Source organism: Phasianus colchicus, chromosome 1 (genome assembly GCF_987193195.1).
Source record: "Phasianus colchicus chromosome 1, bPhaCol1.hap1.1, whole genome shotgun sequence".
Classification (NCBI taxonomy): Eukaryota; Metazoa; Chordata; class Aves; order Galliformes; family Phasianidae; genus Phasianus; species Phasianus colchicus.
In genome coordinates this window covers 182877728-182902664 of record NC_143436.1, presented here as the reverse complement: position 1 = coordinate 182902664, position 24937 = coordinate 182877728, and the positions used below count along the sequence as shown (strand labels likewise).

General features: G+C 35.7%; 1 long non-coding RNA gene across 2 annotated transcripts; it reads left to right on the top strand.

The window, feature by feature from the left end:
• The first annotated feature begins 832 nt into the window (after positions 1–832).
• LOC116230605 (uncharacterized) lies at positions 833–7890 on the top strand. 2 transcript variants are annotated; one of them, XR_016471264.1, is made up of 3 exons: positions 833–876; positions 2368–2451; positions 6709–7890. It is a non-coding gene; the product is annotated as an uncharacterized LOC116230605 (long non-coding RNA). The 2 variants fall into 2 exon arrangements; XR_004167286.2 differs by lacking the exon at positions 6709–7890 and adding an exon at positions 3426–4533.
• The last annotated feature ends 17047 nt before the right edge of the window (positions 7891–24937 follow it).

Sequence of the window (24937 nt, the reverse complement as noted above, 5' to 3'; positions counted from 1 at the left end):
CCATTAATACATTTTACAGAAGCAGCAATCAAATAAAAGGCAAAGGAACATACAGACATGTGCCACATGATTTACTAATTACTTGCTATTAATATCAACTACCTATGGTAAAAATACTAGTATATATTTTAAAACTACTTCATGGTATAGTCCACTGCTCAACTAGAAAGAAGATTTCTTTCATTTTTTTTAGTTCAATTATTCTTGTGCTTATCTACTGAAATAAAGAAATGAAGCAAACATTGAATGAAAACAGTTAGTCTCTGTACAAATTAACTAAGTTAGAAATTACAAAAACAAACAAACAAACAAAAAAAAAAACCCGCATTTCTTTGTATATTTGAGCTTCACAGATAGGCAGAGCCACGCCCAAACAAAATTTGTAGTCAGTGAAATCAGATTCTTGTCTGACGTGAAAACTGTGCATCTTTCTTTGCTGTGATGTCCTGTGCTGTGTAGCACCCTAATAAGCTTTATCAGATTGAACAGCAACTTTACCAGGTGTAGCTGAGCAGTTTTTGGCTCTGGGATGGCATATACATACCTGGCTTGGAGTAAAAGAAGTGGGGTGGAGCAAGGAACAAGTGCATGGCTGCTAACAAATGACAGTGAAAAGTAAGAAGAGGACTACATGAGTGTTTAGAGTAATAATTTTTACTGGGTGTATGAGAACTGCCTGAACCTCTGACTGATCACCTGAGGCGAGCAATGAGTCAGCCATGGGAGCACAGGTGAAGGCAATTCACCTGTGCTGCCGGAAGGGATGGAGCCTGGCTCCACCTCTCCTGGACCCATTTAAGAGCTGACTAGCAGTGGAGAAGGATCTCTTCTGGAGATCCACTCTGCTGGAGTTTCCTATGTGAGTCTAGGATACAGGTGAGCATCTCTATCTTTTTTGTTTTCTGCTTTGGTGTAACAACTGCATAGCTAAGCTCTCTGCTATACTATAACATCTGTATATTCATGGATTGTAAACTGGGGAACATAGGCTCTGAGAGAAGTATGGATGATTTTTAGTAGGTCTATAAAATGTTTGGAAAAAAGAAATTATCAATAGCCTTGTTTTTTTTCCCCAATGGATTCTAGCTTTTATTTTAAAGGGAGAAATCATCACTATGGTGTGTGGTTTTTTTTTTTTTTTTTTTTTTTTTTTTTGTGAGAGCAGAGAAAAATAATTTGAAATGCATTTTGAAAAGCACTGATCTTCACTAAATCATCATATTTGAAGCAACTACTGGGCAGAAATCTATTGACATGCTCCAGATTTACTTCTGTGTGACTCCTAGAAGCACTATGCTGCAGAGAAATTGTTTCAGGAAATGTTGTTAGAGAGTTTTCAAGGAGCTATTATTAAATAATCAGACACAACAACAAGCAAATCACTTTTGAGACACAAGATAGATAGAAAAATGATTTTATCTGATTTTATCTTTTTATGAATCTCGCATGGAAAATGCAGATTTCTTAGGTTCTGAACATAAACATGCCAGATATGTATTGTCATGAGTCTATACTGTAGGACAGATGTTTTTAGTATCTATTCTGTTAATTAGATGCAGAAGAATTGACTTTCTAGTTAATCAATTACAGTTACAATTTGATGACATAACAGTCACCTTAAATCACTCATATGAAAATGGTCATTCTTTGTAATAAGATCACTTCAGTCTGCGTGACAAAACTGTCTTGATATAAAGGTTCATAGCCAGTAATAGAGAAAACTCACTCTCATGGGCTTGTGATTAATCCGGTACTTTTGTCCATAAAATAACCAAAGCAGGTTAGGGCACTTTTAAAATTTCTTCTATATAATGAAGATAAAAGATTGCTTAATGGGCTTTTTGTCAGAAAATAAAAAATAAGTATATGCATTATACAAAGGAGATATAGGTCTACACAGATTGATGTGTCTAAGTCTCTGCCAAAATGCTACAGTCCTCATCAAAATCAATGCAAAATGGAAAGAAGAAAATTTGCTTTATATATCACTGAATTTTGCATCCTTTCTTAGGTGAATTCTTTTAAAGACAAACTGTAGCTATATTGTTTAGTAGTAATTTCCTGAAAAATAGATATTGTAGCACATATATGTGGAATTTATACTTTAAAGTTGTGTCCAACAGTGCTGAGAAAAAAAAATATTTCCAACACACAGAGTGAATTCAACTTTATAATTAAAAAAAAAATTCTCTTTGGAAAGTAGATCTTTATTTTGGTAGTTACTTCTGAAGGACTGTGAGAATTGAATGGTAGTTCCCACAAGCTTCTAATAAATTTTTACAAATTCTAAAGAATCTTTTTCTAAAGAAGTTTGTGAAAGATGAAATTCATGTTTATTCACACAAGTTCTCTATCCTTGCTTTTCAGATAACCAAGAATTGTTTGCCACAGGAAAGATGGTCTTGACAGGGAGCTGATAGAGTTTCTCATAGATCTCTATTCAACCTCCAGGTCTGGCACAGCTTTGTTTTATGGCTTCAGTCTTCCATATGTAAATCATTTGGCTAAACCTAACTGTGCAGAGAGAGATAGTCTTTAACAACAGAGATAAAGGTAACAAGACCCAATTACAATCACTGGAAAGAAAAAAGACATTTTTAGACAGTCATTTCTCTGCTCTTTAGATACTTTGATGTCCAGGGGAATTATGGCTTGGAAGGTCCCATTTTTCAATCTTATTTTAAAAAGTAGCCCAAAATCATAAGCATACACAGATATATCTATATGTCATGAACAGCTACAGTTGTTCAGATGAAATCTGCTGTTAGTGTGTTCGTGCCATAGATTTGATTTATAAATTGGAAATTATTATGTTTTCTTTTTACGGTTCTTTAATTGTTAAGTCTTTGCACACCATCAGTTGTCAACATAAGGTCTTTTATATACAAAAGTTATTCAAAGTTTCAGCTTTGAATAGTCTAACTGCCACACTGGTATTAATATAATCACATTTTTAAAAAATAAATCAATACATTAATTTTAGTAATTTTTTTCCTGACACCAACTCTTTTTTGTTCTTGTTTTTGTTGTTGTTGGGGTAGGTTTTTGTTTGTTTTTCTGACAGTAGCATAGCTGCTCTGTGCTGGCATTTAAATCTATGAGTTGTCATAACATCTAAATGATATTTTCTTGGATATATGAAATTTACGAAACTATTCAGAAAATCCACAGCCTTTCATTTATCCCATTCTGCCAATTTCATAATTTAAAAATGCAACTTGTAAGAAAAAAATCTTTCATTATTTCTCCCTCCTCTAAAAAGCAGGTACTGCAGTTTGCTTTGAGGTGATATTGCACCAAAAAGCACACATCTGAAATTAATGCTAAGAAAGGTAACATGCCTGAATGAATTTGGACTTCACTGTAGTTTTGTTGAAAATGTATCTCCTCTTGATAGCCTTGATCTCGTATTGATATAATTTCAGATAACAAGAGAGGACATCCATACTTTCCAGCATGCTGAGAAATGAATTTGGACATGGAACTGTCCCTTGATTAAAGTAATTCAGAGGATTTTGTTTCTTGTTAGTTCTGGTTTCTTAAATTATTATTGTCATCAAATTCTGATACTGCATGTCATGAAGATTATGAAGACATTGTTATCAGCCAGAAAATGATGAAAGAATGCTACGTGTAAATCCTGCTAGGCTGAACTGACAGACTATTCCATTTTATGAGAACATCTGAGATTTTCAAAAAGTTAATGGTTATTTAAGAAAGGTAGAAATCAAAGAATGGGTAAAAGCTAAGATTTCACCCTGTACAGCACAACTGAAAATGAGCTATCGGGCTACCATGTGGTGCTAAAAAATCATCTGGCTTACTGTGAACAAGGGCTTGACATTGCAAAGTCAAAATCTGTCTTATATGAGGGGGCTGAACTGTAGCTGACTGGCTTATGTGTTGAGCAGGCTGGATTGCTGCTAAAGGGAAAATGCAGAAAAGAATCCACCCACCCAAAAATGAGTAATCGTTCTGATGCTTTACAGTGACTACATGAAGGAATTCATATGCCAGCTTTTATTTTGCTCTCTAAGGGACATCTTCACATCTGAACAATTTTTCTGATAGTATCCTCTTTATTATAAACATCTTTGCAATATCACATCATGAAAGAACTGAAATGTCAGGTGGAAACTTAAAGTGAAGAAGGAGTGAGAAAATGCCAACTAATTGCAAGTAGGAAAAAATATTTGTCTTACTGTTTCAAGGATAATATATTGCCATGGATTTTTTAAAATTATTCTGATTGTACTTCATTCAGAATATTTCAATGCTAGTTATAATTAATTACATATGGCTTGCATCTGGGGTTCCCACGCATGTTCAGCAACTCTGTCTATAGGCAAAGTGGTAAATACACTACATGATCTCAGTTCTAGCCATGCAGTAATACTGAGAGTAGCAAGAGATGTTCTAGAGCTATCAAGATAAGGAAACTTTTATTATGGTATACATTTTAAGTTCTGTGGTTTGTCCAAACATCTCATGAAAGCCATGCCTCTTCATTGATTGAGTCACACTAAAGTAAAATAATTGGGACACTTGATGTAAAATAACAGTTTTTCTTTTGCACCAGGAAAAAAATCATCCTTCAGCTTTTTTTTTTTGTGGAAGAATAAATTAAACATTTACTTCTCAATTCATATTTTTCTTGATATTGTAATTTGCATATATTACTTTTTGTTTAGATTTCTACAAAATAAAAACTTACGTAAATGTTATAAATCCCATCATTGTAATTTGTAAGTATGAAAAGTTTCAACTTTCCTAAGGTTCTTGCTGTTGTTTGAAATTAGTTGGTAAATCTGGTCTAATATTAAAAATTTCTACTTATATCTGCAACAAACTTTCCTTCTCAGTAGTTCCAACTTGTTTTAGAGTTCTTCATTTAAGAATTTTTAGAGACCTACACATTGTTACTATTAAAATACAAGAAATATATCAGTCCTTTCTTGGCATGTTCATCAATATTTATTCCTTAATTTATATACCAACTGAATTTTCATCCGAAGTGTAGCAAGCAAGTAATGAGCTTCTTTTTATCAGGCCAGTATGTCATGATTGCTGAAACTGATTTAAAGATTTGCAGTCTTCATAAGCATTCTAGCACTTGTCTCATACTTCACCTGGTCTATACTGAGCTCATACATATAGTTATTACCTGATAAGTATTTTGATTACAGATTCTAATCTTTAAAATAGAGCAATCTCTCCTGATATCATCAGGACACATTCTCCTAGCAACAAACTCCGATTCCAAATGTAGAGTAATTAGTGGATTCTCAAGCTTTTTTTGTTTTATTTCAAGAATTTTGCTTTGTGTTTTTTTTTTTCCTCAGGAAAGTATTTATTTCCTTTAAAAGATATGAATCAACACAAGCTCTCAAGTTGGCTATCTTGAAAATATTTTGTTATGCAAAGCAATACCTAAACACAGGTCCAATCTTCTTTCAATACACTTGGGCCCTGCATATATCATTTATAGTATGTATGAAGATAGAGAAATCAGATAGCAAACAAAGTTTACTACTTACAAGTGCTAAGAGATGTAGTTATTCAAGTAATTACTTTCTCAAATCTAGATTTCCTTCTCCTTTGAAACACAAAGGAATTTCATTTTATTAATTTAAAAAATTGCCTTATGAGACCCCTAAAAAGTAAACTTTTGTTGGAAAAAATTCTTATTAGCTAATCATCATCAAATAATTGATTGAAGATTTGAGATTGTACTCTTTAAGACAAAGTGTTAAATGTAAACCACACAGATAATTTTCTTCCTGCCTTGTTGCCTTCGCATAGTCTTAGGAAATGCTCTATGCTGACCACTGTGGATTTTATCACATTGCCATGCTCTGTCCTGCAACAGAAAAGCAGAGCGAATACCTGCAAGACTGATTCACTAATTCTCAACCATTTATCTACTCAAGTGTGTAGCAGATTGAAATTGCATTTATCTGGTTATCTGGTCATCTTGAGGATAATGCGTATGATTAAATTCATGCCATAAATTTTCAGTTATTTTACAGAAGGTGTTTTTAGCATTCCATGCAGTCTCAGTCCCAGGAGAGAGAGCTTCCCAATGCCTTATTTACTTAATGCTTATGCTTATAGGGAGATATTGAAAGACCCAAATAGTCATTTCACCAAAGACTTTTCTTCTTCATGTTCCCTTAAGTATGAGTCTTTCTAGAAGACTTTTACCTTTCTCTCCTGGATATCAAATCAGGTATAACTGGTGAAAAAGTAATGAGTAATGTTATGCCTTGTCATGGATATATTCTCCTGCTATTTTCTACATGTTACTTAAGATTTATTGCATCTACTTAAGCTCTCTTATAGATGAGCTTATTCTGTATCATCTTTTTTTCCGATTCCCACACCAAAATCATAATAATCAGTTCATCATATGAACAAGAAAATAATTTTACGTCCAGTGGGATTTACTGTTGACTCTGTAATGTTTTCATTGATTCTAAGCAGCTACATGAGCAACCAAGAATTTCTATATTAGTCTGATACCACAGTAAAATATTCTGGGGTTTTGACTAGATTCGTCTTCCAGTGCTATCTTAAATAGATAGGGCAGGTAACTTACATTTGTGATCCATATTTCCTCTTTCAAATGAAATCAAACCCACTGTTAAATTAGAAGGTCTTCTACCTTGGTCAAAGTGTTATTCAAAAATACACTTTTTTTTTTTCCAGAAAATGTTAAGAACAAGTTTGTGTGGAAATTTTACCAAAGGAGGAAAACTGTTTTTTGACCTGGCTTATGAAGAAAAAGAGGTTTGTGTGATCGTGTGGTGTATTAAACTCTGCCATTTCCAGCTGGAGTTTGAAGAGATTGGAGATCTTATGACTGTTTGGTAAATGAAATCTTCTTACAGTAACTCCACAGAGAAGTCAGCTGCTAAGCTCTTTCAGTGTGCAAGACTGCAGAAAAGAGAGATTAGAAATTAGGTTCTGTTAGTCAGGAAGCCTAGAGACATATAATTATCAGGAGGAATCATCACAGACCCAGTCTTGGGTCATCTTCTGGACTGACTTATCACTTTGGTGTTATGGTATTCTAAGTGTGCCCTTAGTGTTTCTCATTTTTTGCATCACATCCACATTTTTCTTTTAATTACAAGAAGATAACTACCATGATGTACTGAATTGATTGCCTAGATCTTTTACTCTTTCCTTTTCTCTTCATTTCGTATTCTGCAATCCTTGGCAATCTACATCTCTGTATTAGGTAATCTAACAATTTTTTTCCTATTAAAGTGAACTTTCAAAAAATACTTGATAATCTGGTGGCCTTCCCACAGGAGTTTGCTAAAGAAGAATCTGCTATGTTAAAGCATGGTTGTTTGAGCCAATTTTATATCAACGCTTTAATCATTGCAATGACTTATCTTCTCCTGCAATTTTCTACACTTTTGTCTACTGCTATAGCCTTAGAGTCCTGTATTGCTCACGCAATCTGTGATGCCAGGTTTGTTTTCTGGAATGTGTTTCTCCAAGAGTTTGTCTGCAGCATCTTCAGAGAATGATGAATGGAAAAACCTTTTTCTGATTCACTATCTGAACAGAAGCTGAATGCTACTCTTTCTGTTTATCTAATTTTAAGTGGATTTCTAGTATGTCTATGTTAAAATGAACCCCATATTTATGGTTATTTATTACATGAAAGTTTAACTTCAGGGCTGCCTGTTTGTAAATTATGATTGGTTCTGTGTCTATCTATTTAAAGAAAAGACTTTGACTTTCTATCACACCTTGATAGATCTTCGCTGAAGTGACGAGGCAGGCAGTCTGATTCTAAATTCATTGACCTGTTGTTTAGAACAAGTCCATTAACTTGTTGGTTTATGCTTTAATAAAGTGTTACTGTGAAGCTGCAAGAGTCACTTTCCTCTGCCCTTTGTCTTGTCTAGGTGAAATGTGTGTGAACACTTACAAACATGGTTTCCAAAGTTTCCAAGGAATGTGATCAAAGTATGAGTTTCAAGTTTTGTTTTATTTTTTTAATTAAAAAAACAAGTTGTCAAGTTGTCTTTCAGAGAAGAACCACATATTCTCCCTTGACATCACTGAGTTTCCAAATTTCATCCTTATAGTTTTGTAGGTCATATTTTGAAAGTAGATGGCTTACAGGGGCATCAATCTTTGTGTCCATGAAGTATTTCTAATGTGTTTTCAGGCCTCTAGAGAGAGATTTTTTTGGTGTGGACTGCACCTTCCCAAGGAAGACTCCTTTGTCTGATCATTTTTAAGCCACCCAGAGTCCAGTCATTTCCTCAGGGATGTGCCATTTAGATATAAACCCTCTGCTTCCTCTTGGTGCAGCTGTCAGTATGCTGCCTTTACACTCATGTTTCAGTTTTGTTTTTTTTTTTGTGATACTGGGACTGCTGTAGCATAGACTGTGGTCAGGACCAGATTAGAGAAGTAATGAGCAAGCTACAGAAGACCTTGTCGGGGTTCTGCAGGGGCCTGTCCTACCTGGCCAGGAGCAGGGCAATGGGGTGCAGAAAAGCAGCTCTAGACCCAAGCATCAGCACTGTGATCAGAAATAGGACAGGGCTTGGCTGGGATGGGGGCCAATGGATGGACTTGCATATGAGGTCATGACTGAGCAGGGGGGTGAGGAGCTGGGGACCAGCACTGCTGTGGTCTTGCTGGGGTGGAGCTGACTGCCCTTGGGAGCTGAAGTGAGGCCCTGGGCAGGATGTGGGGAGGCTCTGCAGGAGGCTGGACCGTGTCAGTGGGGTTCTTTGCTGCACCCATTGCCCTGATATCTCTTTCCTTGTTAGGACTTAAGTTGTCAGGGAGTTGTGGAAACCTGAGCTGAAAATGGCATCTGGTTCTCTGGCTGTAATAAGCACAAATGGACTCACTTTCCATGAGGTTTTTTAATCCCTTTATCAGCCAGGTATCAAGAGTTTTTTTTTAAACCCTTCACTGCCTTCTGGTGATAATTCCTACTTCATTTTCAGCATATGTGCCCACTACTATTCCAGGTTGATCATCTGCCTCACATCATCCAGCATCATGTTGAATTTGGGGTCCCCCATGTGTGTAATTCCTGACAGCACTGCAGAGCTCTGTCTATGCTCCGTGCACCACACTGGCATTGCAGGCAGCAAGTAGCAGGTTGTTTGCCACAGGTGACTGATTTTAGCTGTATATTTATCTGCTTCAACCTTGCACGTTGATTCCCAACTACATCCTGCTCTTAACATCCCTTTCTGGAGGCACCAAAAAGAAAGTAAATCAATTAAAAGTCACATAAAACTTTTTTGAATGTTCATTTCTTCAGCAAAGTGGTGACCTAACTTGAAAATTTCTGAACTTTACATTTATCAATCATACATTCTATGACTTAAAAGTGACAGATATAAGAAGAGGAATAATGCTTTGTGACACACTTCTGTTGCTAACTTTAACAGTCTGTTGCCTAGTTATATCCTAAGATTATAAATGGAATTGTGCTTTAAATGCTTTTTCCTGTTTTTCAGTCAGATATTCTTTTTTTCAGTGGTAACCTTTGAATAATAAATGACAATAATATCTTTAAAAGTATCCTAACCTACACAGTACAGCCCAAGTTAGGGTTGTTTACACTGATATACACTCATAGTGATTCATATTATTACGGATTTAAGTGGGAGCAAAAAAAGAAGCCTTGGGCGGAAAAAAAAAAAACCAAAAAGTTGAAAAAAAAAAAAAAGAAGTAGCTTTTTGCATTTCTTAGTAGTTGAATGAAATTTCAAGCTTTGTTTATCAGGTCTCCTAAATGCATAATCTGTTGTCCTTTCTTGAAAGTTGGAGGATATTTATAGTTTAACGACATAATAAAACTCTTGATAAAATACTTCCGTCTGTAAAATGCATCATCTTTGATTATATTAAGATTTAATAGGACAGAGGAAAATGTTTCTTTCAGACATTTTGTATTCATGGAAATTTATTGTTATATTCCTAGTATTGGTGATTAGTGATGCAGCCTGTGATTTAACAAGAACTGAGCTAACAGTGGGGTGTAATGATTTGTGATATGACTGAACAACTGCTATTTGTTAAAGAAATATTCACAAAACTGTGATTTCTACCACACTGCTTATCAGGGGAAAAGGAAAAGTCTCTGAAGCAAGCAAAAATAAATAGAGAGAAAAAAGAGAAATATAAACTATGCATACCTCTTACATTCACGAAGAGTTAAAGTCTTGTTCAATAAATCTTGCTGTGAAATTCAGTGAGTACATATGCTCCTTGTTAAGATTAATTCAGGCATCATGGCAATCTTATTTTGGCCCTTTGCTTAATAGGGCACTCCTACCACTGCATTTTCCAGCCACACTGAGGTATCATTACACCTCAGAGAGAACGGAAAACGGCCAAAATACAGGAGTCTTTGTAGTACCAAAGGACTTAGAGAGCATGTAACAAGCTTTGGCCGGAAAGCCTATGCCTGAAGTGAATGGCAAAGGAGCAGATAATGGTATTGGAGCCATGGTGGATGCTCTGTATGATCCAGACTGGAAGAAAAGCAATTGCTGTACTTTAAGACAGGAAAGTCCTGAAAGTCTTTTCTCCTTTTTCTTGTGAAGTAGGAGCTGGTGAAATCTTTTTCTCTTTGCTGGGAAGCAAGAGAAAGTTACAGTGCAGGAGAATGTGAAAGTAGGACGCACACTGAGATCTTCTACCCTCACGTGACTGATATAATCTGGGCTGTGCCTGTGTTCTCTTGGTATGATCTGTTTCCTTGATCCTCACCACTATCAGAAAATAATTTAGAAATTTCTGATATACAGAGAAGGACTTAAAAAAATCATAGAATCCTAGAATGCTTAGAGTTGGAAGGGATATTTAAAGGTCATCTAATCCAATTCCCCTGAAATGAACAGGGCTATGCACAGCTCGATCAGGTTGCCCAGGATGTCTTGAAAGTCTCCAGGGATGGAGCATCCACCACCTCTCTGGGCAACCTGTGCCAGTGCCTCACTACCCTCACTGTGAAAAACCTTTTCCTTATATCTAACCTGTATCCTCTTTGAACTTGAAGCCATTTTCCCTTGTTCTATCACAATCTCACTGAGAGCCACATTCACTCTTTCTATGGCTACAGAAATGTATAAAATGTGTATGAACTCATACCTCTTACCATTCAAGAAAGATTTAATCACTAAGATATGCTGTATTCTTGAGGAATGAGATGTGGGGAAAGTTCTCAGACCCCCTTAATGAAATTACTCTTTTTAACTTGGAGCAAGGCGGTGTGAAATTCAGTAAGAAAACTGAAAGTGCAACCAAAATCTGAAACATAGTGACTAGAGAACTTGTCTAGGAAAGTGAGGGTGGCCTAGATACTAGTCCATTGCCCAGTGAATACTTACATATAAAATAACAGAGCAGAAACAAAATTCCAGAATTTCTTCTTTTTCACATAGGCCCCCAACATTTTCTTTTATGTTTATTTTCTTTAGGCTCTGTTGTACTCCTTGTTCTCTCATGCAAAATAAAAAGTCTAAACAGCAGCACCTGAGTGAATTTATTTTCACCCTATCCTTCCATATCCCTCAGTCCAGAGACAAAAAGGTCTGCAAAGAGACAAGAGTCCTTGTTAAAAAAAAAATCATTTCAAGCAAAGGAGCCACTTGATTCTAAGATGTCCTTAACCTGAACAGTGCCCTAGATACAGAGATTGGCAGATGGCCTATTCACAGACCCATTTAGACAGAGTCGGAGCTCTTAGATTTGCACTGAGAGTATCAAGCAGATGAGGCCCTGCAGGCAAGGATATGAAGACTCTGGAGAGAGATGGGCCTTTACCTTCATCCAGGGTCAGATGGCATTTTACCAAAGCAAGAGAGGTTCTGAGGGTTAAGATTATATATCCAGGTGATTTGCAGGCTGCTTGCATTCTGCTCAGTCTGCTCAGTCTGGGACTTTGTTGGAGGCACCTGTTCAGATAAGCGTGGATCAAAATTCTAGAGCCTATGCTGTTATTTTAGGCACCTGAAATTATTCAGTTCAGTGGCTTCATTCTGGAGTATTTTATAGCCCACTACAGCCATTATATTTTGGTACTCACACTGGGTAATTGCATAGTTATAATGTTTGGTTCACTTTCAGAAATGTTTCTTTGAGCGAAAGTAAAATACTCAGGAAATTAAGCATTGCAATGTAGATGTTCTCCTTCCTGGCTGAGCCATTAATCTCCCCACCACAGCATCAGGCTCCATTTTTAACATGGGATATTCATATCCTCCAATTTGGATGCTAATGTGCTGCTTTCAGCTATAATCTATCACCTTGTTGGTTTGGGAATTTAATCTCCAGAGGTTATTGAGGTATTTCACATAATGACCACCATATGCAGAATGCAGAGTTGGTCTTCTGCTCCATGTCCAAGTACAGAACACCCTGGGCAGTGGAGGTCTGCACCTGCCAGAGTTGGTGGTGCCAGTTCTATCATTCTCAGTTTTTTTCCTTTCACAGTAATCTGGCTTCAACAAGAGGGGTAGAACATGCATACCTTCTCAGAATACACTATAGACTGGTTGATTAAGCATTCTTCTGGGAAGTAAATTTGATTTGCAGTTCTCCCCAGAATGACATTACCACTGAATTTCGTTTTCCTCTAGTGCTGTCAGAGCACATCCCAGAGGTGAGTGGCAGCACCATGTCTGAGATTGCCCTTAAAAGCAGTGGACTGGGCTTTTACTAGACAGTAACAGGAATAAGGTGGAAACTCAATGTAACTTCTCAGGAAGGCAAATCTTATCTTCCTAGAAACAGAATCACATCAGGTATCATGGAGCTGATGGATCAAAAAGGGAAGCCTCTAGATAAGTTGAACAGACAGAATTAGACGAATGATAGATACAACTCAGGGCAGAATATTTTATTTCATTTGTCAGCTGAAGCTTATGTGCATGAAAAGACAACTCAAAATCTGTAGCATTCATGGGAAGGAAGGAAGATGAGAGTTCCAGTTCACTGGCTAGAACCTGAATCTTAGGGCAAAGATAACAAATCAGCCTTGGAGAGAGAGAAGATGGAGACCTGAACAACAAATCCAAAATACAGGGTCTAGTACAATAGTTTTGGTAGCTGGGAGCATTTATTTTGAAAGATTACATGCTCAGGTAAAACAGATAAACTCCAAGGAATATAATTGAAATTGAGCAAAGTAATAGAATTCTGATTGTTTTCCCATCTGAATAAAGCAGAAGAGCCAAGATTGAATATTTGGAGAATTCCAGGTCCTACAGGCAGAATAAATTTTGCAGAGATATCAGAAAAATAAACCAGTGAGTATTTTGAGCAAATGGGCTTTTTTTAATCACTGTGCAGTTCCAAAAAGAAAGAAAACAATTTTCAGATAGAAACAAACAGATGTGAAGAATGAACCTGCAGTGCTGAAGAGAAATCTGTAATTTCTCCTTCACTGCTACCTTTGCAAATCAAATGCTGAAGAATGTTTTGTATTGTATTGTAATCAGAAGCTGCATGTCTTAGTGAGGAGGTGAAGATACTTATTTGTAAAACCTACGAATGAATGCCTTATCTCTTTCATTATCAGAATGTGTAAGAAATTAGTGCATATTTTAGACGACTCTACTGTTTCACTGCGTAGTAAGTACATGAGAATATAAACTGAAAACACTAAGATTTAGCTACTACACCATGGGGAATGGTGGTAGTTTAAATTCCAGTGGTAACCAGAGGACATTGTAACAGATGCTTAGTGTCTGTAATTAGTGTGAGAAGCGGACTCTAAGCAGGAGTCTTTAAAGTTTAACTCTCACAAGGGAAATATAAAGACTTAGTATGAGGGTGAGAAAAAAAAAAAGTATAAAAGGAAAGATCTTACCTGACATTTTTTTGTTGTTGTTAATTGTAATTCTGTCCTGGCTACCAGTGTTCACAGTGGGATTTTTGGTACCACAGTTTTGCCTGAGGCAGATCTACATTCTTCAATCACGCCTTGATTTCATGTATTATGATTGTTTATAGTGTGCTCTTGACAAAGGGACATTTTGTGGTCCCTGCAAATGTATACTGCAATTCAATTCATGTGCATCAGACCTCTCATATGGCAGACCTCAGAAGAGAAAGCAACTATTGTTCTATCTGAATATCACCTTAAAACTACCAAAACACTTTTATGGCTAACTCTAATAGCAGCTTTAGCCTCATCATTAAATTGCTTTTGCTGACTGTTATGAGTTTGGTGCTGTTGTGCAGTTCTGTTGCATTGGAAAACTTTCCACATACAGGAGAAACCATTAAGGACTCAAATGATTTTCATCACTCATATATTTTAATTTTTCATCTCCAAAGTCTGATGGAGGAAGTTAGTTGCACTCTTGTCTTTAGTTGGCTGGTAAAGGCTTATTGACAGGGAATGCTTCAGTATCATTCCTGATGTGTTCCACCTGCCAGATTCACTAATGTTGCTCAGCTCCATGCCCTTGTGAGTGTCCTTACTATTTTCCTTTTGGATATCACTGAAATATCATTTTTCTAAAATTCTTACAGAGTACTTGATTATTTTGTAAATCATGGAATTTAGATCTGCAGTAGGATGGATAGTCTCTCGGTTGTAATTCCTATTGTTTAGTTGTTGTGGTTTGAGAAGTCTTGACTTAAATATTATTATTTTAGTACTTTATAAGGTAGAAGAAATTATATTCACTCTGAAAGACAACATTTTAACCTTCAGTTTCACATAGCTTGTTACAATTTTGAGCATATTGCAGTTTTCATTTATGATTTCCATGACAGCCTGCATTCCTTCTTCTGTTGTTTTAGCAGTATCATTTGAAAGATCTTATACATTACCTGAGACCCATGTGGAATCCATCACATTTTTCTGATGAAAGGGTTTTGATCTAAGTACATTAGCCTAAATAGACCTTAAAATGAAGAAGAGCAAAATTGTATAAAATAAAATATGTTTATAAGAAGGGAATAAAGAGAAGAACAAAAGCGTGCTGAGTCAAGATCCGACTTCACTTTCTATCACTCTGCCTTTAAATGCCTCAAAGATGTTTCATCATTGTGGTGCAGTGCTGCTGCTCTTTACATATCCATATAACGCTCTACCATCTGCTGCTAACCTTCCCTCCCTGAGGGCCAGATTCTCAGCTGATGTAAACAAGTGCAGCCCCAATGATTCCTTTACACACGACCTGATTTTGATTCAGACTTTGCCTCAGGGTTACCTCGTCTACTGTCATCCCTCCCGTTGTCAGACCTGATGCAGGCTGAGTTTCTCCCAAAGGCTTGGCAAGGAGTGACCTTGGCATCCTTGCAGAGTTCCATTAACTTCAAACCCGGTCACCCTGTAGCACCTCACTGTAGTCCTGGGACTTAAGCTGAAAGCTCTTCAAGAGAAATATTTAATCTCTTTATGTTCTGAAACTCCTTCTACAGGAACTACAAGGTGAAATGAAGGTTGCCATCAGACAGCAGTGCTCATTGTTTGATTGTGTTACATTTCTCTAATGTTACCTTTTTACACAACGACTACTTTCAGAAAATACATGCTGCTCTAATCTTTGAGGAATGTTCAAGACAGCTGCTGCAAAATTTTAATTATATCTTAAAGTTTATTCTTAGCTTTCAGACAATGAATTTTCTAAACAGATATCCACCTTTTGATAGCATTAGTTCATCTTAAATTATTGGATCCCCAGTTACATCTACTTTCAGAAAAATTACAGGTTTTCCCGTGAAATTTGCATTAATGGCTTCATCTACTAATGTCTGGTTGTTGTTGTAATTGCTGTTTTTACTTTTTTGACATTGGTCCAAAAATGCTAATCTCTGTAAATAATATTTTAAAATCTATGATAGCATGAACTAAATTCTTTTACAGTACCGAAACTTTATTTGCTTTCCCACTCTTTCACCCCCTTTCCTCTATCTCTAAGCTCCCCTTCCTCTCCCCACCCTGTTTCAAATCCTCCAAAATACAGTAGTAAAATAACTAAAAACGTTTTAAAAATCTACTATTTGTAGGTGTCTGATTCAGATTGTGAAGGTCTTCCCTTCCCCCTAGAGAGGGGAGAATTGGTACAACAGATGGCTTTCTCCCTTTTTTCACTATTTATTTGGTGAAATATGCATTTTCTTTTTGGAACTCCTTTCTGATGAGACGGAAGAAAGAAAAAAAAAGCCTTAACTCTGCAGTATGTTTTACGTTCTGAAGTGAGTTTTCTCTGACAAGCCCAGCTGTGGTACTTGTGCCACTTTTCTCCGTACTCAGATTTTAGATGAGATTTTGTGTGTGTGTGTGTGTGAAGTCAGCTTGGCAGGCAATGCTTAATCCATTTTTTTTCATTTTTTGTCCATTTCCCATAATCTGTCTCTTATTACATTATGCTGCAGGCACACACAGCACCCTTTTCATATAGTAGATGACAGTACTAACAAGAATATATCAGTAGGCTGGAAAAATTCTGACACTAATTTTCATTAACTAGCAAACAAAAGTTAAAAAGCCACAGTTGTCATGAATACCTACAAAGAAAACTGTGTTACAAAAAAAAAAAAAAAAAAAAAAAGTTAGTGCAGAGCTATTACCTAACTTTCCACCTTAACAGACATTTACAAAGTTCTGCTTGCCATATACCCCAGTGTTTAGCAAAAGTAACTATTTCTACACTTTTTCTCCATGCATCAATAGCAATTAATGCTGTATCTGCATGCTACCAGAACACTCAGTATACAAATTTGATCATACTTGGGAAAGGCAGAAAGGGGGACAGAATGGCATTTCTGTCAAATGTGCACTGAAGCATAGAGTGAAGTGTTAAACCCTTTTTATTCAAGCATGTAGGAAAACAGCTAATACATTGAAATCTTTTCCATCAGAAATCTTACCATTTCAAAGTTAACACACCAACATCCTTTCAAAAATAAAATGACTGTACACAGTGAGTTGAAATTGGCTTATTATTTTGCATCATGGGATTTTCTTTTCATTTCATACCACAAGACTTAAAGATAGATTTATTCCCCAATCAAACTGAAGCCTAAGTCCATTCACTACTAGGGAGTTTGCAGGGATGATCCCCATTATAAGTAAGATAATTTCTTCTGATAACATAAATAATTAATTTTCTGTTTTTTATCAGGGAAGAAATCTTGCATCCTTAGTGTCCATCTTAGTTTACTAAAAAGATTGCCTTTTATCACTTGGGAGAGATCCTTCCCCATGACAAACACTTATTACATTTTTGCATTCCAAATCCTTTCCCTTGTTTTCATTCTGTTCAGACACAAGAGGTACCTGGGGATCAACTTCATTTGGATGTATTTTTTCCCATTTGATTTTACAAGAATACTGACGAGTTGACAAGGTACCTTTTTATTATTAATATATATATTTTTAATGTTTGTGGAATTTTGAAAGCAATATACTTCCCTGAAAAAAGAATGTGAAGCCTTCTAAGAGGAAGCCTTGCAGCAACATGTTTTCTAGGGCATATATTTTTCCTGTAAAATACACTGCACTGTCAAAGACAATGTTTTCAAAAACAAAACTCTCTTAGACAAATAGATTTTGGTGATTCTAGTCATAGCAAGTTTTCTGCCTTCCAAGTCAGACTCTGATCATTCTGGAGAGACAGAGAGAGGTCAGAATGAAAATTCAAAACGAAACCAAACATTTTGACACCATCCATTTTTCCAGAAAAGCTGGAAGATCTTCTCAAACTGAATCTGAAGAAATGCATTTTAAAATCTCAGAAACTGTACCGTAAATGGAGCTGTTTTCTTCCAATCATTTGTATGAGGAACTCAGTTTACTGGGCAATAATGTAGTTTAAGATCAGTACCACAAATAGATCACTTGCAAAAGAGACTTAATTTAAAATTTCTGATAATTTATATAACATATAACACAAAGTGGGAAGGGGACTCAGAGAAATAATATGCTGATCTGGGGATGTTCTCTTGAACTCTTATGGATGTAAAAGTCTTCCTGTCCTATAATTTCATTTACAGTATGTTTCAGACATACAAGATTATCTTTCTTCAGAGGCTGCTTTTCGGCATACTTCTGTTTCTCACCGAAGAATAGCCAGATATTATGTATATTAACAGTGAAGCTTCATCTACATGACTCTGTGCCATTTTTGGCATTACTGTAAGGTGCAGAAATCGCGCATTTTATGTACTAGAAGAGAGATTTTGGTTAAATGGAGGAAGCTTCTTTGCTCAAGTGTTAATCCAGGAAATCCAGTCAGTAAGTTCTTCTTTTCATCCAGCAAAATGAAAGGGTAGCTGCAATGTTTCCTTTAATAATTGTTTTCATTAGTGAAATGCTGAATATCACGCCCCATGCCATCTGTCTTCTTTTATTGCCCTTCTCTGCCTAACCTTTCTATTTCTACCACCTTTCACTTTAAAACCTTGCCCTTCCAATTGTGTAGTGCTTTTTGGATGTATCTGTAGACGTTTGCTGTAGATTCCTGACTTGAATAACAAAATAGAGAACAGAGAATTTAGTGTTATAACTTGGAATGCTTCCATTGCATTGAAAACAGGAATTATAGGCTCATTTGTTAAAAGATAATCACCTCACCACAGACAGTATGCTTAATTCTTGTCTAGCTGGCTATCTGTACCCTTTTTCATCAAAGGTCCCTGAATACTATTTATGTTCTCTTGCAATTTGCTTTTTTTTTAATGTACTTTGGATTTAAAATTTTCCAGTTCAGGCACTAAGATGCACCAGAGTGCAGAGAAGTACCTCGTTAAAGGCACGCAGAAGTTTTTTGGCAGCAGCCAACTCAAGATCACTGTTCTCAGCTTGATTTGGCAGTCCAGCTGCAATTTTGTTTATTTATATCAGATTTACTCAATGTCTGATGTAACTTAGAGACAGGGAAGTAGCTTTGTCAAAATGTTCCTCGCAACTCAAAGCTTCCAGACCTTTGTGGAAATTATTCATGTTTCTGCTCTGATCATGTTTATTTGTTCTCACCATACAGAGGTTGCAATCCGTAGTGATACCAAGTAGTTACAGGGAACTGAGAATAAAAATAAACAAAGCGGTGTCTAAGACAGTGTTGTACGGATGGTAATATTTAGCAGTCATCCAGTAACTCAGAAATTGTTTTTTTTTCATCCACAGATTGCACAATTCATGGAAGCAAGCATTTATCTGTGAGTATCAGTATAAACACCTGTAGTCCTTTCCTTGCCTTTGAGTTGGAAGAGACTCTTAAAGACCATCTAGTCCAATTTCCCCGCCATGAACAGAGACACCGACAGCTCGATCAGGTGCTCAGAGCCCCATTCAGCCTGACCTTGACTGTCTCCTTATTCCTTATTTCTTAATCCTTTGGACTTTTGGACTTCTGCAATGTCCTCTCGGAGAGAGCCAGCTTCAGTTCTGATTTAAGTGAGTTATTCTTGTCCCATGAATGCTTCAGCTTTGCTAACTTTTGTACTGACTGTTGAAAGACAATTGCAGGCAGTGGAAAACGAAGCTCTGAATAACACAGTACTTCAGCCAAGAGTGCATTCTGGGAACTTTCCTTTTTTCATTTTGTTTCACTTCTTTGGGGCTGTATGCTTAAAAAAAACAATCATCATTTCCAGTGTGTGCACATGATACCTATATTTAACATTTCTATCAAACTGCTATGCTGAGATCCCTACTTGAACTAATTGCTTACGTAAGACAAATTATTGGCTGCTAGCTGCAAGATAATAGGCTTTTTAAACAGATTACAGCAATGCCATCTAATTTTACTAAATAAAACTCTGTAAAGCAGTACCCATTAACTAGCTCTAAATCTCTTCCGACTGGTTTTTCCATGCGCAATCACATCTGTTTATGCTTTATAAGAAAGTGAGGTTTGAAAGAAATTGATGAAAATGTAGAGAAGCTAGTTATTTTGTAAGTTTTCCTAAGAAAATTTCTTACATTCTCTCTGAAGTAAAAAGACAAAATATCGTCAGTTCAGTTGATTTTTTTCCTGAAAATTTGGATGTGGTAAGTACAGAATTTAGCAGAGTATCCAAAACATTGATTTATTTGACAGGAATAGTCCTGAAATATTACACAGAGTAACTCAGGAGCAGCATATCATTGGATTCACATACAAAAACTGATGAACAAGTTACATGTAATTTGATTGGTCTAGCATCGTTCCTTCCTAATGAATTTTTGTTCTTCTCTGGTTCTGGTTCACACCACACTGAGATTTTGCAGATCATGAACGGTATCTTCTTAGGTGAAGTTAAACTGGAATATGAACTTTAGGAGCATACCTAACGTAGTCTCAGCTAGCAATCACTCCATCCAGGAGATCAAACTAGAGCTAAGATGCAGTATAGAAGAAATACATTAATCCTGTACTCCATAACATCAGCATTGATTTACCCTGCAGATGATCCACTCTAACCAGTCTGCTGTACTTGCTAATGTAGGGACAGCCATAAGAGACCATAAGGAACTTTAATACCTTTCCTAAGAGCATAAAGGCATGTGGAACATTGCTTCATTTCTACATGGGGTATGTTTTAGTACGTGCTTCAGTATCGTACAAACATTTCCCTTCATGATGCATGATGCTACAGATAAATTCATTAAGAAATTAATAAGCAAGCAAAACAATCCTAGGCAAGAATTTGAAGTAAAAGAAAATTGATGTTTCAAGGTGACTATAAAGCTATAAAAACTCTGCATACTCTGTGCAATGCTCAGATGAACACTATGCATGTTTGAGTACACCAAAGGTGGATTTTGTGCTATAAAACGGGCAGTGTTGTGCAGGGATATTCTTCAGTCTTCATTTTTGTTCATTCACAGACCTGTCAATTTCTTTTAGACAAATTGTTGTCCTTTATTTTTTAGGCAAAAGGTGGTCAACATTACGAAATATTATTATATTTCTTACTAGAAATGAATGCAAAAAATAGAAAATATGTGCAAAGCACTTGGCCACTGGTGGCCTACGGTGGAAACAGGCTGCTTGCCTCTGAAATAATGAAGAAACCTGACAGCAATATTTTATATCCCAAGCTGATTTTATTTTCAACTGTTGAACTCCTTTTTCATTTCTACCTCTGAGGAAATCTTGTGTAGTAGAAATGTAAAGTAAAACAGGTATGACAGCTTGAAACAGGAGAGGATTGCCTCTTTATGTAAGAAATTTGCCAAGTTCACTGCTAGAATATGTTAATAACTAGAAAATAATCCTTGGAAAAAGCTTTATGTTTCCTTCACCACAAACACGTATGCAAGATTTGTATTAGGATGCGTTTAATGACTTAGATTTTTTTTTAATATGTTTTATTTATTAGAGCTTAAAGACTTTGATTTTTTTTTTTTTTTTAATGTGTTTTATTTATTAGAGCTTAAGTGATACCCTTGGATGTCAAGAAGTCTTGTTCTTTTCTACCTTGAGTCATTCTTTTAAAGTGAGCTACTAATGTTCAAGGTAGTTTTTTAAAAAAGGCCAGTTTCTAGATGAATCCTCAATTGAACTATTCCCATTACGGATGAATAAATACCTACCTAGATTCTTTCCTGACAGAAATAAAAAATCATTCCTTCTTTTGGAGCCCATTGCATTGTCAATTTACAAACTTCTTTGTTTACTTGCCATTCGAGAGTTTTTCTCTTCTGCATTGTCTTCAAGTATGGGTTTTAAACTGGGTAGCTGTCTGTTGAAACTAATGATAATTTTCCTGAACAACTACCTAAGAAAGTACTTTCTTGTTTTCAAAGAGAGAACAAAAATATGGCTAAGAAGAAAATGTCTGCAATAATATAAACAACATAAAATGAAGTCAGCAAGCAGCCTTTTTCTCAGGAAATTGATCCAATTTGATAATTTTAGAGGGCTCATGCCTAGATAACTCTATGAGTAAGGGCAATATCCTCTTTCATATATCAAGCATTTTTAGATTTCAAGATGAGCTGCCTATTATGGAGTTTTGGGCCCACTAAATCAGAAACTTTTATGCTTTTAGATTGTGCAAAGAAATATCATTTTTGGCTATTTGTACCTCTTGTAGGAAATGGCAGCTTTATATGATTTAGACATTTATGCTCTCCTTTTGATACAACTCAAAAGAATCTGTTGTTCTCTTTAATAAAAATTAGGGCACATTTTCCATCAGAGAAATTCTGATGATATTAAATATTTGCAACATGAACTTCCTCTGCATCATCTTTCTGAATCTCAGCAAAGGTATGAGCATGCTATTGCATCACAGAAGAGGAATCTAGTAAATAATGCAGTTCATATAGCATTCCGTTCGAGCAAATATATTAAAAAAAAAAAAAAAAAAAAAAAAACCACCTTGATTTTTTTCCTGTTAGTTTCATTTAAATAATCAAGGTCTAAATTGTAGTGCTTAAATGGAAGTCAAGGAACTTGGAGAGTGATGGAGGAAGCAGTAATCAGCTTGAAAAGATGTTGAATCTCTGATGAGCTTTGAATATGTCAGATTTAGTTATGTCCTAGAAAGGGAGTTTCCTTGAACAACTGCTAGTCACTTTAAATTATTCTGCATTTCAAACAGGAAATCATCCAATTAGACTAACAGCTGCAGAGATTGGAATAAGCCTTGCATATGAGAAATTAAAGAAAATGCAGCTGAGTACTATGTAAAGCAGCGAAGGTAAGTCATTTTCTCTCTTTTTCTCCCATAATACTTAATTTCAAGGACTTTTAGGATAAGGCAATGACTACAAAATTGTTACATATGATTAAAACAGGAAAAATAATTTACCATGAATTGCGATGGATCCTGTTATCTTGTGTTCTGTTTTTTTCTAAACTACCCATTGTTTCTTAGAAAGTGGGTGGAGTTTCTTCTTAACCCAGTTCAGTTCCAATACCATCAGTATTATTTCAAAAGGTTTTAATGAAGATGAGTAACACTATCCATATCGGAATGACTCTCCTATATGAGTCATCAACATTTAAAATTTTTCTCTAGAGTACTTTCTGAGATTGTAAACTATAAACAAAATATGAAAAAGATCAGACAAAAATGTAGAGGTAAAAAAACAGTAACCCAGAAGGTGAAAATGAAATTTGTATATAATGAATAAAAACTTACTGACAACAACAAACAAAATTCTGGTGCCAGATAAAAGAAAACAATATTGAGAATATAGCATACTATGTATCTGGTGTTCTATCATGGATGAGACAGCAACTAAAGTAAAGCCAATTTAGTTTTATTTGGAAACTTCTTTTACCTGGACATATGCTTATAATTTACATGTTTGATTCAATTTAACTCTCCTTGGAAATAAAACATGAATGTAAAAGAATAGAAATAGGATTATGAAACATTGGCTAGAGTGTGTAAACCCAGAGAATTGTCTGTAAGGTTTGCAAGACCCTGAACTCCATGAAACAAGTGTGATTCTAGGATCAGAAGATGTAAAACAGCCTTTAGTTCTTACATATAAAATTGTGTTTAGTGTTAAGTAACCGGACTAATTTCACAGACATCAGTCTCCAAAAAGAAAAATAAAAATGGAATAATATGTCACTTACCAATTAAATTATAAGTTATTTCTATTTTATATTTCTATGGACTTCTGTTTTAAGCTTAGAAAAATATTGACGCAGTGAAGCCATATATTTCCATAGTGATTCCCTTAGACATCCTCAGATGTTCTCTATGCTTTTGGCAGTGTACATTTCACAACAGCCCTCCTTCATTTCTGAAGAGGCTGTTACTTAAAGAAACTCAGGCCCTATATAGGACTTTGATTTTTTAACTCGCCATGCACTAAATGTCAGGGCACATTCTCATGCTACATAAACAATTATACAGAATTCCTCCTACAGGCTTTGCTCTTAAGTGTTTTGCCTGGGGTTTCTGTCCCTTTAATACACACACCACGTCTTGCAGCTTACCACAGGAGCTCCTTGAAATCACAACTAAATCTCTAGAAGGCAGAAATGCTGCCTTTACGTGTCCTAATTCCTCTCAGCTTACTTTAAAAAGCATCATTCCCCTGATACCTTTTAAATGAACCACCAAGCATAATTAGGAAAAGTTTAATTTTTCCTTTATATGTAATTTCAAATTGTTTTATTTAGAAGATCTTTAATGAGTGTTCAAGCTTTGAGTCTTCACAGGATCATGGAAAAAATCATCAGGAAAAATATGTGGAGGAAAACGACCAACTGATTTCACCAATGTATATTCACCTCACATCAAGCTTTTAGCTAAATTTCTATAGATCAGATCTGGACTGCCATTGAAAGGATTTTTTTTTTTAGTTAAAATGTACAATTTAAATAAAAAGAGAAATTGAAAAAAAAAAAAAAAAATCGAGCAGACACTGTTGATTGCTGGCCACCAAAGAATTCAAGGACTAAGCTGCCCCAAAGGAATTAACTTTCCTATCCTCACAGCTGTAAACACTCCAAGAACAAATCTCTAAGCCAAAAGTGTATGCAAAAAGTATCATTTAATTCTAAAAATGGATTAAAGAATGTATTCAAGTGGAGGATGGAGTTAAATTTGAAATACATTTAAATGAAAGTTCTGAACAGAAATCCAGTTACTTTTATGTTACACAGAACATGCTGTCCTTCGGGAAAAAACAAAACAAAACAAAAAAAAAAGGATTTACATCAAAATGATAAGGTTTAATATTTATCAGTATAGTTGACTAATTATCTAATGTATTAGGTCCCAAGAGTATGACAAGTCTACATTATCTCAGACAGACCAGTGCATGGAAATCACTCTGGCCACTGCTGAAATGAAGAAGTGTATTAAAGAAAAAAGAGAGAGAGAGAGAAATTAAAATAGGAATGTCTGTATTGCACAATTGTTGCTAAATTGTGGTCCTGATTCAAAACACTGTAAAAAGATGTTGGCATGCAGTCACAGATGCACAGCTGACCTGGATGCATCAGTCTTCTGCTTGGGTAGT